This window comes from Miniopterus schreibersii (assembly GCF_964146895.1).
Source record: "Miniopterus schreibersii genome assembly, chromosome: 1".
NCBI lineage: Eukaryota > Metazoa > Chordata > Mammalia > Chiroptera > Miniopteridae > Miniopterus > Miniopterus schreibersii.
Window position 1 is genome coordinate 31,658,958 of NC_138101.1, and position 21,294 is coordinate 31,680,251.

Genomic DNA, 21,294 nt, shown 5'->3' on the forward strand with positions numbered 1-21,294 from the left:
TCTATCTGTGAATTCAATACAGTGATTCCAGGAATGAGGCTCTAACACTAGGCACTGGCACATCTTGGAGGTACTGAAGCATTTGTGTAATGAATCCCAGACTGAGCGATGAGACAGGCATCACGAGGTCTGGGGGCCTAATGGGCTTCATCTCCTACATGGTTAAGAACTGTCCCTTGTACATCTGTCACCCTTTCCTAGTTCTGTTAAAACATCATCTTTCTACTTCTACTCCTACCCGCTGCCTGGCCAGAAGTTTCCTTTTTTTCAGTTTTTCATACTCAGTGTTGCTTCAAGGGAGTAGGATGATAAAATAACTTAACTCATATTAAAAAATCATTCAGTAACAGACTATTAAAAATAGTGCACATTGCACAGGACCGCAGACATATTTTATCTTGAAAATGTATCTGGGACATTTGCTTAACTGGAACAACTTTACCAATTCACTTCCAACTGCCTTATGAAATATTCCCTGGGATAAAATTATTCCTTCTTCTGAATATTCAGTGTTAACTTTTTCCCTTGACTCTTTAATAAATTCACATGTTTATTACAAACACAAATCAGGCATTTTAGGTACTGTAAGTATATGCTATTTGTATGTGTATTGTGTAAAATCTTTTGTTTATTACATTTCTGAGTTTCACTTACCATTTATTAACATGTATTGAAACCGCATATAATAACTCACCTAAAAGCAGTTCCCAAAGCATTGCAACCAATATACTTAATCATTCTGTGCTGTTCTTTTGATGATTTTCTGTGTCTCACAATGGGGTAGCTAGAATAACATACTTTAAAGGTGCTATTGGATGAAACTTTTTCTCGGTGGATTCATAGTCTGAAGACTGAAATTTTAGTTTCTTATTTATCCCCTTTAATTTATGTTTGTGACATTAAGTCACATTTGTCTCAGTTTTAGAGATGTAGTGGGGCTCAAATTTGTGAAGGTAACTTTACAATTGTCCAGCCTTCTTTGTATCTTTAACAGCTCCTCTAACCCCCAGTTGTGAAACAAGAGCTGCTCTGGTTCAAGGTTACTGAAGCTCAGATTCCTAGAAGGAGAAAGAGTTCCAGGCCCTGCTTGCAGTTAGTTCTCTGATATAATTCACATGCTATGGTCTTGACTTTCTCCCCTCTCTCCTTCTGTTTGTGCCTGGCATTCACCTGCCCCTGTGCCAACATCTTGGACTCAACTATTGGATAGCTTTGGACTCTGTGCTCGAGCAATTGATTTTGGATGTTCTCGGATGCTCCCCTTTGACCCTATATTTTCTTTACCTTTAACTCTTATAGGTTTGTTCCAAACGATTTGTATCCTGTACCTTAGAACCTGCAGAAATTCCCTGAACTGTTTATCTGGGAAAGAAGTGGACAAGCATTGTGTTTGGTGCTGGCGCTATGAAGGAGATGAGAACACTCTCTGCCCCAAGAAACATGTTCTTTTGTTGCAATTGATGAGAGTAGAAATATAAACTTTTTTAATGTGATAAATGGGGTACAAGTCCATGCATGAATTTTCTGAGAACAGAATAAGGCCATGATATTAAGCTTCACATTTAGAAAAGATTGTTTGAAAGACTTGTCACTTGAAATGATGCTTAAGGATGTGAAGCAGCAGCTAGGTGGAACATGCGCCTGGAAGGGAAGGTGTTTTTGTTTAAGGCGAATCCTGGAGTACAGGAACAACACAGTGTTAATAAAGAAATGCAAAAATCTGGTTATTGCCAGAAAATGCAATGTAAAAGGCCAAAAAGATGACCGTGGAGAAGGCAGAGGTCAGATCATGAAAACTCTGGTGCTATAGTGAAAACATGGGCTTCCCTCAGAAAACCAGCGTGTGTAATGCTTTGTTCTTTTATCTATTTATATGCCAAGTGGCATCCATTTACTCTTATGCTAGAACTAGCACTATCATTTGGTTTTGGAGTTCCCACCACTTTCTCATTTCCTGGTTGGGTGATGTTGGGTCCACTCCAAATTTTGGCACATTATGCAGAGCAGACTGGTAAGGACGCCCCCTCTATCCGACCACAGCTGGTCACTTCTCCGGGTCTCTTTCCCCTGACTACTCAATACTTTCAGCGGCTGCAATGGGATGTATGTGTGTGGGATGTGGAATAGGGGTGGCCTACCTGGAAGAGATGGGAGAAAATAACCGTCTTACAGGTGACTCCAAAACATTTCTGCAGAAGAAGCAAAATTCCCCAAGACCTGGCTGGTGGCGTTTCTGTGGTTCTAAGCAAGTAAGAATCTTCTAGTTATTTCCCGCTTTTTTTCAGCATCACAGGTTTGTTTTGTTTTAGGTGGCTAAATGTGGGTAGATCATCAAAACCGCATTTTTGGCCTTTTGCTTTCTATTCATCTTATAATTATTGCTAATTCTTCCAGTGTTCTGACAATATTGGAATTATGTCTTATTTTATATTTTTTTTCCTAGGATGTTAGGGTTACCCAGGATACCTACATCGATCCTCTCTGAAATATTTGTCATCTAACTCAAAGGCAGTGCTCTAACATTTATAGTAGCAATTCAGAGTTAAAAAATCAGGTTTCCCATACAAGATTTATTTCATTTGTATGTTAATTCTGTGAACTAGGTATTATAAGAATTTCATCTTAAAGATGAGGAAAACAGTGAGCTTCTCTGTAAGTAAGTGAGTGGCCCTAGTTCACACTGCAGGTAGGTCCTTGGCTAGAAAACGTCAGAGTCTGGAGTCTTTCTCTGTGTGTATCACTCTGCCTCTCTGAACACTAACAGCAGGTTTGGAAGATGAGTCTGGGAAAATGTTCGCCTCCCCCCTTTGCTAATAAGGGAGCTGAAGCAGGAGAGGAAGGTGGAGGGAAACAAGAGACAAATTCAGGCCTTTTCACTTAACTTGCAGGCTGTCAACAACTTTATCCAGGACTTCTTTTTGCATAACTGTGCTGCTTCTTGACACACACATCACACTGTTTGGTTTTATTACTGCTGGGCTATTACTCTCTGATCTTTTGTCTAAGTCTGGGACACAGGGACGCTGTTTGCAGTGTTTTATCAGCCAGAATATGAATATGACCTTCTTAACCACAGGAGAAAAATAATAGCTGTTTATCAGACTCAGAAACTATATATTCAAACTGTATTTTATCTGCAAGGTGCTTGTGATGAGCACCCAAAATACACAGGGTGGCACATGTAATGGTAGCAATTTGACAAATAATTCACATAGATGAAGCTTCTAAAAGGGCCTTAAATTGAAATGGTTTTGAAACTGTAATTATAAGCGGAGGCTCCCTTGGCTTTCAGTTCACCTTGGGGCCTGATTTTATCTATTGAATATTCTCTCAGACGAGTATTGCTGCTGAGTGGGCTTTCTTACCAGCTTCCCTGTTGAACTCTGGTGAGTCCAGAGCGTGTCAGGAAAATGTTTTAACTTCATTCTATTTCTGCTTGGTTGGAAAAAGCTTTTAATTTGCGGAAAGTTCACATTTTGTAAATGTGGGTTATAAAAGTAGTTTCTTTAAGAGAAAAAGAATGCCATTGCTTTCTAAATATGAAAAAAAATTATATGGCTTAGATACAATTGACAGTTTTATGTCAACACACCCATCCCTGGAAAGTGCTTACTATTCATGAATACTACGTCTTATCCCAGGTTCAATATGCAGGTTCTAGAAATAGATATCAGCATGTTGTGTACAATCATACTGAATGTTCTTCTAAAAAAAGACCTAGTAGCCCGATGGGTGTGGCCCAGCAGTTGAGCATTGACCTAGGATCCAGGAGGTCATGGTTCCACTCTGGGTCAGGGCAAATGCCCCAGTTGTGGGCTCGGTCCCTAATGGGGGCCCGCAGGAGGCAGCCAGTCAATCACTCTCTCGTTATTGCTTTCTCTCTCCCTCTCCATTCCTCTCTTTGAAATCAATAAAAATATATTTAAAAAAAGACCTCATAGAAGTTCTAAATATTTGGAGGTCAAAACAATTATATTGATGTTCATGACCTTGATGTTGGGGGGTGCACCATATAATGAGAGGCCAATAAAACATTTTTTATCTTTGGAGAGTATGTGCATGATACTTTACAAACAAAGAATAATTCCACCTTTTCTGTTTCTTTGCCAGATACTATGTGGTACTGATCTTGATTTATTTATAAAGTATATTTATATTATAGTTTCATATTTAGGATGTTTATCTTCAAGTAACTATTTTTTACTTTGTACACAGGAGCATTTCTAAAGGAAAGTGATACCAACCGGCTTTGAATTTGAAAATCTTTTGCTGGAATCATTAGATTTTCCCACTGGATGGTATTTTAGTTTAGTTTAGTTTAGTTTAGTTTTTTAATTGAAGAAAAGGCCTCTTTAATTATACTATCTTGGTTAACAATAAGAGCCATAGTAATCCTAGAATGTTAGAATTGGTAGGGACCTTAGGAATTGTCTAATCACTGACCACAATTCATATAAAAATGCATTTTATTTTGCAATAAAATACATAGACACACACTCCCCCACCTTCTCCACACTCAAATGCATGCATGCATGCAGATGAAACTGGAACAAAACCTTTGTAAAGATATTTATGCTTTGTGTGATATGTCTTAGTATTTTCTCTTCTCAACTAGTTCATTAAGAAAAATTGCTGATCTCTGCCTATCAAACTGACCTCATTAGCAGGGCCAGCTACATATTTTGCAGGCCCCAAAGCAAAATGAGACTACTGGGTTTTCTTGATCAAAAAATTATTAAACATTTCAAAATGCCAATAGCAGATTATTAATCCATGGGTGGGGCCCTTCTGAGTATGGGGCCCTGTGAGACTGCACAGGTTTTTATACCAGTGAAACCATCCCTGCTCACTGCTTATGAATGGGTTGTGGCCATCAGTTAAAAACACAGCGCTAGAACAACTCTTGTTTTACAGATGTGAAGACTGAGGCACACTGAAGCTTACTGACTTGTTTACGATTAAAAAATTATTAAGTGCAATAGAATGGCAGTTCTCTAATTTCTATTCCAGTGTTCTTACCACTAATCTCAACTCTGAGAATGGGATAATGGATTATACATTTTCTGGCTTTTTGTCAGCTATCTCTTCCTCTGATCCCAACTTTTTAAAAAACTTAACTTTAATTCAGATGTTGTTGAAAAGATTTCTAATACTACTTAATGTATTTTATACCTTAGAGTGAATAGTGATTTTTTTCTTTCTTTTCACTTTGAGGCTTTCTGAATCACCAACCGCTGTTATATGGTATTGTAGTTGTTCAAAGGTAATGAAGGGAAAGAACCAGATATAAGTTTCAGATGTGGGCTCAAGGAAGAAAGTCATAAAAAAGCTGAGAAGAGATATGGATGAGTGAAACAGAGGGGTTACACTTAGAGAGGGAGGGGAACATCCATTTCTCTCAGCCTAAAGGGAGGGTGAGAGGGCGCCTGTGCACACAGAATATCGCCTTCACTATGTAGAAGAGAAATGAGTCTATTTTTTTATTTCTACACAGAAATGACACGCAGGGTCATCCTGTGGTAAGGGTGGTATACAGGGAGTCAAGCAAAATAGAGGGATTAGTAAAGCTACCAGGTGAGGCTGAGGGATCACGGTTGTTCTATAGAGGATCATACCACATACAGAAGCTAAATAATGTACCCAAAGTCGCAAATCTATCAATCCAACTAAATTGAATAAGGTATATTGTTGAATTACAGTCATAAATATAATGTAAAAATTATTAATAATTGCATCTCATTGATTATTAGGCCGAATCCAGATTGTTTTAAAGCAAAAGTGAATCTGAGCCAGTTAAGCAAAATGGACTATTTAAAAATAGGGCCCCTGCTCTTAACCCACAAATATTTTTATGTGTTTGTCAGGGAAGTTGATGAAACTGTTTTTGTTTTTAGACCTATTCTTTAATTCATTGCTTAATTTGGCAACACAAATTAGAGTGTCTTTCTTTTTTTTATTTTTAAATTGAAATATAATTGACATATAACATTATATTAGTTTCAGATATACAACAAAATGATTTGATATTTGTATACACTGCAAAATGATCACAGGCAGTCTAGTTCACATCTACACAGTTACATCCTCATTGTGATGAGAACCTTTAAATACTCAGAAACCTAAGCATATACGTTCTTTTTTACAGGCAAAAGGAAAGAAACCATTATTTGTACAGTTGATCCTGGAAAATATATGGAGTTTGTATGCTGCTGTCTTTTAAATGCCGTCTTTTAAAGGTTAAGAGCTACTCTCTTAGCAACTTTTAAATCTACAATAGAGTGTTATTAACTTTCACCTCTATGATTATACCTCCAGGACTTATTTTATAACTGGAAGTTTGTACCTTTCACACCTTCACCCATTTCGCCCATCCCCTACCCCCCACCTCTGGCAGTCACCAGTCTGTCCTCTGTATCTATGAATTTGATTTTATTTTGTTTGTTTGTTTAGATTTCACATATAAGTAGTGAGATCATGTGGTATTTGTCTTTCCTGTTTGACTTATTTCACTTGGCATAATTCCCTCAGAGTCCATCCATGTTGTTGCAAATGGCAGGATTTCCTTCTTTTTGTGGCTGAATACTATTCCATTTTCTTTATCCATTCATCCATTGATAAATATTTAGGTTGCTTCCATGTCTTGGCTATTGTACGTAATGCTGCAATGAACCTGGGGGTACACATATCTTTTAGGGTTTCCTTTTATTTATTTATTTATCTTTATATTTGGAAGTATTACAGATGTTCCCCCTTTTCCCCCATTGACCCCTTCCTTCCCACTCTTGCCCCCACCCCAGGCCTTCACCACACTAATTGTCTGTGTCCATTGGTTATGCATATGTGCCTATACATTCTTTGGTTAATCTCTTCACGCCTTTGCCCCTCACTTCCCTCAGCCTGTTCCACTTTTCCGGATCTATTTTATTTGTCAGTTTATTTTCTTCATTAGATTCCACATATAAGTGAGATCATGTGAAATTTGTCTTTGTCTGACTGGCTTATTTCACTTAACGCAATACCCTCCAGGTCCCTCCATGCTGTCTCAAAGGGTAAGAGATCCTTCTTTTTTACAGCTGCATAGTATTCCATGGTGTGACTGTCCCACAGCTTTTTTATCCACTCATCTACTGATGGGCACTTGGGCTGTTTCCAGGTCTTAGCTATTGTAAACTGCGCTGCTATGAACATAGGGATGCATAAGTTCTTTCTGATTGGTGTTTCAGGATTCTTCTAATATATTCCTAGAAGAAAACGTAGGCAGCAAAATATCAGACATCTCATGTAGAAGTGGGATCACTGGCTCATAAGGCTGTTCCATTTTTAATTTTTTGAGAAACCTCTATACTGTTTTCCACAGTGGCTGCACCAGTCTGCATTCCCACCAGCAGTGTACTAGGGTTCCCCTTTTTCCACACCCTCCCAGCACTTGTCCTTTGTTGATTTGTTGATGGAGCCATTTTGGTAGGTGTCAGGTGGTATCTCATTGTCGTTTTAATTTACATCTCTCTGATTATTAGTGACATTGAGCATTTTTTCATATGTTCCTTGGTCATTTGTATGTCCTCTTTGGAGAAGTGTCTGAATTTATATGGAACCAAATAAGATCCTGAATAGCCACGGAAATCTTGAGAAAGAAGAACAAAGTTGGAGGGATCATAATACTGGATATCTAGCTATACTACAAAGCCACTTTAACCAAAACAGTCTGGTACTGGCACAAAAATAGGCATATAGGTCAATGGAACAGAACAGAGAGCCCAGAGATTAACCCGAGACATTATGCTCAATTAATATTTAATAAAGGAGGCAAGAGCATACAATGCAGTAAAGACAATCTCTTCAATAAATGGTGTTGGGAAAATTGGACAGATACATGCAAGAAAGTGAAACTAGACCACCAATTTACACCATACACAAAAATAAACTCAAAATCAATAAAAAATTTAAATGTAAGTCTTGAAACCATAAAAATCCTAGAAGAAAACTTAGGCAGCAAAATATCAGACATCTCATGTAGCAAAATTTTCACTGATATAATGCCTAGGGCAAGAGAAACAAAGAAAAAAAATAAACAAATGGGACTATATCAAACTAAAAAACTTCTGCACAGCAAAAGAAACCAGCATCAAAATGAAAAGGGAGCCCACTGTACGGGAGAACATATTCGCCAACGACACATCTGATAAAGGGTTAATATCCAAACTATGTAAAGCACTCGTACAACCCAACAAAAGGAAGACAAACAATCCAATTAAAATTAGAGTTTTTTGCCAAGGGAGGTACAAATGGAGAATAATTAGAGAAGAAAAATGAATAAAATTTAAACAAATTAATCAAAATGTCATCCTATTCTGTTGTTTATTATCGAAACCCATAGTGTTTGATAAGGTACAGTCCAACCATGAGGGAACAGCATGCACAGAATGTGACTGAATGTTGAACATTCCTCATCAGTCTTCCAGATATAACTCTGTATTACAGAGGCATTCATTTATTCACAAGAAAAACTGAACAAGACACCGACAAGCTTCTTTCAGATTTCGAAGGGTTAAAGTATTTCCATCCACACCCTAGGTTTCTCCCTCTTACCCCTCTTTCTTCTCTTACTCTTTCCCCCTCTGAGTGCTTGTGTCCCAGTTTTAGGCAGGACCTATTTCAGAAGCTGTTGCAAACTTGAAGTCTTCTCACCCAACGTGGTGCTGCGGAGCTGCAGTAACGGATACTAGTAAACCAATACAGTGGCTCTATTTCTTTTTTCCATTTCTAGTTACTGGTCCTGAAGAATTTTACAATCCTTTTGTAGAATCATATAATTGCAAGTTCCTGGCACATGTATCTTAAGAACTGTGCTTATTTCAGCCTGAAAGAGGAACTGTTATGTGTTTGTCTCTCTCGTAGGCTCAAGAGAAGATCAAAAGTTAACATGTCTTAGGAAGGCTTTTATTCATTTGATGCCTCTTTTCATGATCAACTATTAATGGCATTCAATTGTGTAATGATTAAAGGCTGTTAGAATCTCTTTACAGGGCCTTTCAAATGTCAAATGCCCAGGCATACAGTGTATATAAAATGTCTTTTCTAATGATCAGAACAAAATGTAAAAATAATAAGTTGAAAGTTTCCTACTGATAGCCCTACTGTAATTTTAAGACAGCTATTAAAGAGTTTCCTCCAACAATTTGCATATTAATATTATAACATATTCACTATATTAACTTTTAAATTAAATTCTAATCACTTATATGATCATTTGTTTCAATGATTTTAGGAATAGCAATCCCTTAAAAAAGATCAATGGTGAAAAATATTTAAGATCCAAATGACTCCCTTCAATCTCTTGAACTAGGTTTTAGTAGTTTACTTAAGCAAAAAAACAATTCAAGGGTCCTCAATGCCTTGATTAAAATTTAGATGAGTCAGATTTCTAGAACATTATTTCCTCAGTATGGTATTTGTTATTTGTAATATTAAAAAGTTTTGTTATTAAAAAAAAAAACCCTCTGAGTGAAACATAGTTAATATATTTCTTTTTGATGAGATTCCTAAGAACCTTTACAACACTGGTAGTCATTGTAAATCTCTAAGGGTGGGGTGGGGGGTTAGGGAATATAGTTTTTTCCACATTTGTTTGACTAGTTTTGAGAAAAGACACCTCAGAAGACAATTCTGTAGAATATTTTTTTTGCAAAAACTGATATAGAGGGTGTTTTAGTTTCTGTTTACACATTCAAGGACATAGTCATCGAGTATATAAAAAGTGTCAAATTTTTCTAGATTATGAAAAAAATGTGTTATCTTAGGGTGAAGCAGTCTCATGAAGTAGACAGAATGTGATATTTTTCCAAGTTTAAAACAAAACCAAAACCTCTGCCCTGTTTTCTGTTAGTTTGTGAGGTGATTGTTTAACAGATTATCTTCAAACAAAGTTCCTTTGTATGCACTTTACATAGCACAGAGGGTGAAAATGGAGATTCTGGTCATCTTAGCTCTGAGAAAACTTGAAGTGACTCAGGGGATGAATGTTCTTGGGGAAGGGGACTTGTGTGGGCATCTAGGGAAGAGCCGTCCTTTTGGAATCGGTATGTGGTGGCACCTGGCCTCTGAATCGCTGGGCTGCAAATGATCTTGAAAAGATATGAATATCCTGAACTAGACTGAGATTATACCAAAATTATTTTTCCATAGAGGGAAGAGGAGATAGAAAACCTCCAGTAGTATGTTGATCAATAATATAAAAAGCAATAAGAATAGTAATAGTATCTCACTCTTTGTGTGATGGGCTCGATACTGTGTTCAAATGCTTTATGTGCCTCATTTCATTTAATATTAAAAAATACATAAGGTCACTATAATCTCTATTCCCATTTTTAGATAAGGAAATTGAGGGCTGGAGAAGTGCATCTTTCCACATCTCACAGTAATAAGCAAATGAGCCAGGGCACATAGAAACAGGGAGTCTGACTTCCAAGCCCACATTTCTAAACACTGAAGGTTTGCCTTCTGGGTTGTGTTTTACCATCTGTAATAAAACTTCTAGTAAGAAAGTGTGACATTGGCAGGCTCCTTCTTTATTAAACAGAGGCACCTCTGTGGCTAGAGATGTCTCATGTTTGTTGGACACTAACTATTGGCTAGTTATTGTTTGAATATGAAATTTCTTCCCAGTCTCTTCTCTTCCAAGATATGATACTATAACTTGTATTTGTATCTAAAGTTTAGGAATAATCTTAGGTAAAGAGACAGAAAATTTTGTTAGGAAGAAAGTGAAGTCTTTTTGGAATAAAGCAGAGAGAGAAGTGGGAAAAATTAAATGTATTTTAATAAATTCCAGGATATGCAAAAGAGCACAGTGGGATAAAAGCTGCAATGTTGTTGATGTCGTATGTGATTTTAAAAATAAGTCAGGGATTAAGCAAAAAATTGTACATATATATACATATCTTACATAGACACAGAAAACAGTGTGGTGACAGCCAGAGGGAAAGTGGGGGGGTAGGTGGAGGTGGGCAAAGTGGGGCTAAATGGTGAAGGGAAGAGACTTTGCTTTGGGCAATGGGCACACGATGCAGTGTGCAGATGGTGTTTTATTGAGCTGTACACTTAAAGCCTGTATGGTTTTGTGAGCCAATGTCACCCCAATACATTCAATAAAAAAACAAACAGGCTGCAGGGAGAAAAAAGTTTGGTAGAACTTGAAGAAATTTGTGGATAGAGTAAATGATGCATTTAAGATTTTGGAGGCAGGGAAGTTCCTGGTGAATAAAGGTTTCGGGTGTGAACGCTAAGTTAATATATACTAAATTAATTACATGTGTGTGTTTATATTGGACTTGATATCGTTGGCTTTCAAAACTAAACATTGCTTTCCATAATATTTAGTCATGTAATCAACTCATTAAAGGTGAGTCTGGGTGAATCATGCAAAAATAAATAAATTAATTAATTAAATTAAGTCAAACCCTGCGTGGGTGGTCCCGGGTAGTTGAATCCGTCCACGTGACAGAATAAGCTTGCCTTTGCTTCAGGAGTGTCTCTGAAGACCAATCAGTTCTTAGGCTCCTGGAGACATGATTCAATGAGTTAATGGAGGTGTCATTTCTGCTGTTATCAGATCAGTTTCTGCGGTTGATTTCTAATGGGTTTGGAGCTCAGCATTCTTTACTAATTTCTCATTTCCAGTCCCACCGTCACAGTTCAGGTCCTTATCACCCCTTGTCTGAGCTACCAGCTGGCCTGGTTACCTTTGGTCTGACATCTCTCAAAATCACACCGCAGAGTTCAAGGTTCTTGAAGCTCCCTTTTTATCTGTCAGGCCTGTAATCTAAGGTCTCCAGTGGGTTCCCGTCACCTCCCGAATGCAGAGCAGACTTCGCAGCCTGGCATCTAAGAGCCTCTTGAACTGGCGGGAACCCACCTGCCCTGCCTTTCCCCCTATTAACTTACATCTGCCCTTCATCTGTGCCGGACAACAGCTGCCCGTTGCCTATATTTCCTCAGGCCATAGCCTTCGCTTCTGCTTTTCTGTCAGCTAAAATACCCTTCTCCTTTTCCTCCATCAGCACTCTCCATAGGCACTCTTAATTTTTTTAAAAACTGCTTTACTGGGGTGTGATTGACATGTAAAAGCAGTACATATTTAGAGTGTACAACCTGGCGAGTTTGAGGATAAGTGCATGTCCACGAAGTTTCACCACCAAGGCTGTAGACATACCTATTGCCTCCCAGAGTTTCCTCCCAGACCCTGTATATTATTACTATCATTTGTGTGTGTGTGGTAAGGATACTAAACATAAGATCTAACCTCTTACCTAATTTTAAGTAAACAATACATTATTGTTGGCTATAGGCACTGTGCTCTATAGGTCTCCAGAACTTACTTATTTTGCATAGAAGAAACTTTGTACCAATGGATCATTACCTCTGCATTTCCCCTTCCCCCTAGGCCTTGGCAACCATTCTACTCTCTACTTCTATGAGTCTGACTATGTTAGATGTCCATATACATATAAGTGAGATCACACGGTATTTCTCTTTCTGTGTCTGGCTTATTCACTTAGCATGATATCCTGCAGGTCCACCTGTGTTGTCACCGATGGCAGGATTTCCTCCTTTTTTATGGTTGAATAGTATTCCATTATATATTTATGTTCCACAGTTCCTTTAGCCATTCCTCAGTCAATGGATATTTAGGTTGCTTCACGTATGCATTTTTTAATGCCCATTACAAATATCTGTTCCTTTATAAAGTTCTCTGATAATTTCAATCCTCTAAATTTTTTGAATGGATTTATGACCTATCTTTTATGCAGCTAAACATCTTCTCTTTAGATTTTACCTGGAGTACATGTTTATTACTGGATTTTGAGGTAATTAAGTACAGAGGCTGCATCTTAGTCATCTGTGTGCCCCATAGTGACTAACCCAGGGCCATAACACAGTAAATACTCAAGAAATAATTGCTATGCTCAGATGACCTGGCTTCCACCATTCCTGAGAATATTATCCACAAAATCCTAACCCCCCCAAAGGCAAGTGGTTACAATATTTCTTTTGTCCTATTTGCTCTTCTAGTGCCCGCTATTTTTCTCTTGAAAAATGATCACAATTGGAATTAGGGTCTTAATATGTATAATTATTTATTGGTTTTTGTAAAGACAGAGACTAAGTCTGCCTAGCTCATCATTGTAATCTCAGAATTAGCACACTAGCTGGAACACTGCAGTCATATAATAAATATTGATTGAATAAATGAATGAGTCTTTTAACAATCTATTCCAAAGCACCTGAATAACAACTATTCATTCAAAAATATTTATTGGGCACTTACGGTATCGAGTACATTTCTAGGCTCGGGGAACAAAAATTGATAAGGGATTTATTCATATTCAAATGTGTAAGCCTTTATTCAACCCAGTCAATTGGCAAAATAAATTTAGCCAGCCACTTTGGTTTAAACAACACCAAAAAATCAACCCCTGCCCTAGCTGGCCCATGAAGGAATCACAGAAGCTCTCTAAGCCTGACTGAAGTACCTTTCTGGTAAACCAATATGGCCCGCCTTACTTGTAAGGGCTATTTGACACCTTTAACTTATATCTGATTTTTTCGATACTTGGAACCATTTCTTCTGTGTGGTAGATTTAGCTCCATTGTGAATAGGCAGTGCGTGTGTATCCACAGTGCAGGACTCAGTCAAAAATACAGAATGTACAACCTTTAGAGGCCTGGCAGCATCCCCATGTTTAAACGACCTGTTTCAGGGCCCTGCCAGAAGTTCGGCTGAGACAGTGTTCAAGTGGGTCCTCTAAGAGCCACCTTGTTCATGTAATCCTACTGACTGTTAGCTTGTAGCCTGTATCAGGTTAGTCAGTGTATATTGGGCTATGTGCTAAAGAATATTATAAAACTCTGTCCTTGGATTTTAGTGGAGTCATCTGATAAAGGTCTTATGTTGAATATCTCCACATTTTAAAATAAAAGCAATTAAGGATATTATGTATACATTTATTTAATATTTCTTTGATGAGGACTCATTTTCTCATATATATGTTTTTTAGAATTTAGGATTAAGATAAACTTTGTTCACCACTGTGCTACCTTTCAGCAGCTAGTGAAAGATTTGCAATTCCTTATGTATATACATTATATGTATATGTAGGATTTGCATATATATATATATGATAGCCAAGAAGTTCAAAGCTAAGTTTTTTGGTCGTGTTTCTTTACCTTGGGTTTTATGCTAAAATTACTTTCCTTTTCCTTTCCCTTCCCACTTACTGCCTGACTCATTTTTTTTTTTCCCCTGTGGTTTTGAAAACAGTTTTACTGTATTGATTACTTGCATTGTGGTTCGAATCAATTATTTTTGGATGTAGCTGGAGGCATAAATAAATAATGCTTAAATAAATAATAGACTTGTCTTTAGGCATCTATAGTCTCTCTTACAGACATTCATTGCAGGAGTTAATTGGAAATGGAACAAATATTACTTTGATTAATTAGTGTTCATTAAGTTCCCTTGGTGTACTTTATAGAACCCATGAAGCTCCTGAAATCTGCTCTAGCAGTTTGCATGGTATTTTTGGGGAGACAGCACTGAGTTCTTCCTGTATTTTAATGAGCATTATATATACAGATTAATTTTTTCATTCAGCATTCCATATTGTTCCTTCTGCTTTGAAATGAAAATTGCAAATGCGTAAATAAACAATCCGAACGGTCGTTTACCATTACTGCAACTCATGCACGTTTTCCTGTCCTCAGCTGAAATGCAATTTCCTAACGCCAGGCACAGGCGATCCTGCTCCATGAATCACGGCCCAGTCCACTTTCAGCTTTTTTAAAGCAGGAAAGGGAAGAACTAGACTCTTGGCCTGTCTTCATCTGTGTGATTCTGAAATCGCGGCCTGTGCGCTCTCTCACGATCGGATGGAGGCCAGGCTGAGGCCTCCTGGCACGTCTGCCCTTCACACCACCGTCAGGGTCACGTGGCTCTTCCGAAACATAAATGACAGTCCCATCTTACTTCGGAGCAACCGTGTCCTGCCCATGGAAAGCAATGTTTGAATCCACAGACCTGGCTTGTCATTGACAAAAACTTCACCCTTGGATTCTCCGAGCACCTCTTCTGGTTTTGAGGGTACTTGTCTCTCCTAAAAATTTCTCATTCTTGAGTTGTGTTTCCTCGACAGTATTCAGCAGCATGCTTGTCCTGAAAGCTACACTGTGGGAATGGGGAGTCTCGGTCAAATACTTGTGGAAAGCTCAACGTAGTCCGCCTCCATTTCCTTGGGGAGCCCCAATTTCTATCAGTATTAAGGCTCTGAAAACTCCTGCAGGAAAGAAATGCGTTACTCTTCAATGTAGCATTTTCCTAAAAGAAAGATTTTTTTTTACTCAGAACGAGCAGAGGAACAACAGCCTGAGGAATCCTTCTAGTGGCTTTTGTCGTTGTTTTCACGATCAGGGAAGTACAGCTGTCAGGGATGCTCTAGGAATTCTCTCCTATAGCCCAGGGCTTATTCCCGGGCCCTCTGTTTCTTAGAGAATCATGTAGTATTGAAAAGGCCTCAGACGATCGTGGAGCCCAGTGTCTTTCAAGTGATAGTGTGCATGACAATGGCCCTCGGAAGGTTTGTTAGGACCGATGGCCGGGCTCCATGCCTGGAGCTTTTGGCTCAGTGGGTCTGAATTGGGGAGATAAAACGTGCCTCCTAACAAGTTCCTAGGGGATTCCGGGGTGTCTGGTCCACTGTGACCCTTCGAAAGCCACTGATGTGCGGTTCGGTGCAGCCCACGTATCTTTCCTCTTCCAGTGTTTGAAACTTCCTTAGACATTTTGTACTCTCAATTTCCTCAAGCATCCTTAATTGCCTAGGACACATTACTTATTCCCAAATCACTAGGCTTGAAAATATAAACCAGGTGGTCACTCATTAGCTACGGAGTTATTTCTGGAAAGAGCAACAGCTTGCTCTCAATGACTTCCTCTGTCTCTGGCTGCCTTAGCTCTTGATTTGTTTATAAACCTGGGCGCTCACTTGTTTGCTTTTTGAATCAATGCTTGCTGGGCGCACACTATATATCTGGCACTCCTTTAGGTGCTGGGCATACAGTGGAAAACGGGACAGACAAAGGTCTCTACTCTCAGGGAGCTTACAGCTAAGGAGAGGAAACAGAAAATAAACGAGTAATCACATAAATGAACGAGATACTTTCCGACAATGATGAATGGAAACAAGCAAAGACAAAATGTGGTGATGCTGGGGAGGGTGTTAGGAGGGGCTGGCGGACCCCGCGGTCAGAAAGGGCCTCTCGAGGCAGCGCGCCTGCGGCGAGCCCTCGGGGCTGGCCTTTCTGTCCGGGTGGCTGGCCTTGGCTGTGCCACCTCGTGCCTGTGCTGCTTCGCTGTCGGCCTGGCTGCGCCTTTGGACTTCGATGCCGTTGGGACCACCTTCCTGCAGCATTGCTGCTTGGCTCGTGGCTGTGAATGACAGGGGCTTCTACCCAAAAGGACCTCCGCTTCCTCAGCTTTGTCGCTGCTGGTCACTGCCCCCTTAGCACCCCCACTCTCCGCCACCTCTGTGACCTCCCTGCAAGAAGGAGGAAGGCGGCTGTGTCCCTCAGCACCCCATTCTCGAGCCCCCCTGAAAAAGCACGTCAGGCATCCCGAGGCAGGCTTTCCAGGTCAGAATGTCCTTTAAGGAAACTTTGCGAAATATGATGAGCTGAATTTAGTGTTCCTTCCACTTCTCCACCTAATTGGAGAAGTTACCCGTTGGAGTGTTACAGATCTGATCTAACTCCCTTTCACGGGACAACTTTGCAGGTGGTTCACGACAGCCATCGTGTCCTTCAGGTCTCCCGGGAGACTCTGCTCTCTTGGGCCCAACTTCCCTGCTGCCTTCGAGTCAGCCACTGCTCGTTGGGCATGGCTTTGAATCTCTCCTCTCTCTGGCTCTTGCTCCTTCCTCTGCCTTTCACTTGGCCTTTAACCAGTCCTTCAGATGTGGTTTGAATAACAGCGAGTGAAGAAGGGCTGTCGCCTCTTCTCGATCTAACTACTACTCATCCATGCTGTAACCTACATGCATATGGGCCTTTTGTTTCTTTAACTTTGAATATTAACCTCATTTTTTTAAAAACACAAATTGAGTTTGTCTGACTTCTCCCTATGTCTCCTGCACATGTGCTGCGGTGAAATCATGTCCCTTCTGTCCCTACACTTACATAGAACTAACTTCATGTCAGGCGCTTTCCTAAGTGCTTTAAATACATTGACTCATTAAATTCTTAAACAACCTTAGGAAATTGAAACTATAATTAATCTCATATTATAGATAAAGAAAGCAAGTTACAGGTAGATCAAATGACAGGTCAAAAGTCACACCTTTGTTTACAGGTGATGGTGCCAGAATCTGAACCCTGACAGCCTTGCTCCAGAGTTTGTGCTCTGAGCCACTAAGCTGAAATATTCTTAATCCTCTTGCAACCAAATGTAAGAGCTTTATAATTACTGTGAAATGTTATGTCATAAGAATTACTCCGATCTTTTCAGTCTGTCAGTATTCCTTTGTGTCCTGCCTGTGTCATCTACTGCACTTATTACCCCTAACGAGTTCATGTCTCCAATAAATACAAAAACAATCCAATAAGATTATCTATCTATCTATCTATCTATCTATCTATCTATCTATCTATCTATCTATCTATCTATCTATCATCTATCTATCTATCTATCTATCTATCTATCTATCTATCATCATCTATCTATCATCTATCATCTATCTATCTATCTATCTATCTATCTATCTATCTATCTATCTATCTAATCTGTCTATCATCTATCATCTATCTATATCTATCTATATCTATCTATCTATCTATCTATCTATCTATCTATCTATCTATCTATCTATCTATTATCTATCTATCTATCTATCTATCTATCATCTATCATCTATCTATCTATCTATTATCTATCTATCTATCTATCTATCTAATCTGTCTATCATCTATCATCTTTCTATATCTATCTATATCTATCTATCTATCTATCTATCTATCTATCTATCTATCTATCTATTATCTATCTATCTATCTATCTATCTATCATCTATCATCTATCTATCTATTATCTATCTATCTATCTATCTATCTATCTAATCTATCTATCTATCTATCTATTATCTATCTATCTATCATCTATCATCTATCTATCTATCTATCTATCTATCTATCTATCTATCTATCTATCTATCTATCTATCATCTATCTATCTATCTATCATCTATCTATCATCTATCTATTTATCTATCTATCTATCTATCTATCTATCTATCTATCTATCATCTATCTATCTATCTATCTATCTATCTATCTATCTATCTATCATCTATCTATCTATCTATCATCTATCTATCTATCTATATCTATCTATTTATCTATATCTATCTATTATCTATCATCTATCTATCTATCTATCTATCTATCTATCTATCTATCTATCTATCTATCTATCTATCATCTATCTATCTATCTATCATTTATCATCTTCTATCTGTATCTATATCTCTATCTATCTATCTATCTATCTATCTATCTATCTATCATCTATCTATATCTATCATCTATATCTACCATCATTATCTGTCTCTTTAGAAATAACATATTATCCATCACCTATTAATATGTTTGAGAGCCATCAGCTGATGTAAATTTTACTACATCTCCAGTTAAATGCATTCTGCCTGTGGCTTCCCTTCCTGTCCTTTATTTCATGTTCTAGTAAAGAACTTTGACCCTTGATGACTGGAAGAAGGTGCCCTGGATATCCTACAAGGAAACAGAGGACATGTATTGAGGTGGATGTCGAAAGGCAAGTTGTATGGACTCCAGGTTTTCTTTTAGGCAGTGATCATGAAAATGGAGGGTAAAGCTTGATGGCAATTAAGGTTGGTGGAAGTCTTTTGACATTAAGAAGGACATGATAAACATCTTTACCATTTGCGGGGATCTGGCCAACAATTGTGTGGAGCGTAGCTGGAACAAATTAGAGCTAGAGTCATGCCATGATCTAAAGGGTTAGAAGAAAATGTAAAAACTATTGCTACTGCAGGATGCCAGGATTGTAACTTCATAAGGACTCTGCCATACTGACCTGAAAAGGTACTGACCCAGTTAGAAAGACATATATGTACTGCACTGCAAGAAATATGAATATGCCTTATAATCTATCTATCTATCTATCTATCTATCTATCTATCTATCTATCTATCTATCTAATCTACCATCTATCATCTATCTATCATCATCATCTATCTATAAAACATTGAGTAGCATTTGGTCAAAACAAGTGGTCAATAACTGTCAGTTTCTTTAACTTTCTATTAAGTCAAGTATTAATATACCTACCAATGTTGGGTTTCTGTAGGGTACATTAGGGCAGCCAGACAATCTTTTAAACTATTCAGTTGTAGTGATGGTAGGAGATAACAAATATAGAAGCAATTTATCACCTTGTTTACTCTCACATCCTGGAGCACAGCTTCTGGCAGCAGCACTATTGACATTTGGGTCTGGATGATTCTTTGTTGTGGGAGACTGGCCTGTACATTGTAGGATGCACACAGCAGAATATCAGCCTGGTCTCTACTCATTAGATGCCAGTAGCATCCTCTCAGTTGTAATAACCAGAAATGTTTCAGACATTGTCAAATGTCCCCCAAGGGACAAAATTATCCCCTGAGCTAGAATCACTGAGCAAAACATCAAACATAACTGACACCCAAATATTTATTAAATGAATAAAAATTGAATAAATGAAATGGTTCCTGCTGTTCAAACTCAAATTAATTCTTTGTTGTCTAACATATTAATAATACAAGAGAGGGCCTAGAAATCAGGTTATGAGAGAGCATTTTTGTTAGATACTATTTCCAACTAAAAATAACATGCAGTTAGGTTCACATCCTACACATAACCAGAAGCAACTGTTCTCCCATCTGGTGACCCTTTTGATTTACCTACTAAGCTCACCTACCAAACCTTCTTCTTTCTAGCGCCTCAAATTCCACTACGCACAACTTCCTCCTTGACTGTGAAGTTTCCCTCTCCCTGAAGAACTCCTTGAAAAAAACCAAATACCCTACAAAGCATTGCTTAATCCTTTTGTTAACAAAAATGAGATCATGCATTTGATATTTTCTCCTACCCACTGAGATCTGAGGACCTGGGGAGCCCTTGGACCTTTGGACAGTTTAGAGGTCACAGTGGGAGCAGGAAGTGAAGGCAAACTTCACAACCCCCTGAATTCTTCAAGACATTTTACCAGTGCTGTTTATTAAATACACATGCACAGTCTCTGGGATGCTGTTTTTGCATGTTCCTTCTTCAAGGACATGCAGCAAACATGAAATACCCAAATATTCAAGATCATGATACCCAGAAACTGAAGTCTGCTCTTCTAATGGCTAATCTCAGGGCCATCCTTTAATCGTTTTCTTGACTATTAGTTAATTTGAAGATTACATTCTGCCATTCTGTATTTCCAAAATTGTTGGTGCTGTGAAGGACGAGTGCTAAGATCTCAGACATAATTGTCACAGGGATCCGCAGCCACTCCAGCCTTGGAGCACAGGCTGCCGAGATGCTTTCTTCAGAACACGCACTGGTATTTGGTACTCAAGTCCTTGCTTGAGTTGACTTCTGCTAATTATTCTTTAAAATACATTTTTAAAAATATGTTCATGCATGCCCTGAAATCTAAATCATGGATAATTTTTTTATGCTTTATTGACTGACAAAAATAATGAGTTTGAGTGTCCCACTAGAGGTCATCACGCTCATCTTTTAAGCAGTTGCAGTAATTATACCTACGGGAAAGTGAGGGTGTTTCTCCTGACCAGTACAAATTACCACATGCTATAAAGAGCAGCAGGAATGTTCCTCATAGAAAAATTTCACAAGGAGCAAACTGAGCTGCTTGCAGTAGTAGATGGGTGCCTTCAAGCTATCCCTGGAATAGTGCGATCAGTTAAGTTCAATGTCCATATATTGTGTACCTATTGATACTGAGGAGAGAAGAGTCAGTTATGTTAAGTCACTTGCTGGGAAAAGGAGTAGATTTCCTTTCCAGACATTTAAGTGTCATGGTCTATTCCTTTGTATGTTCACTTCCCCACATGGACCTTAACAAAATAAGAAGGAATAATGATAATATTAGGAAAGATTTCACAATCATTGTCACTACATCTCTATGGCCTCTTTGGGACATGGACCACATTGGTCTCTGCT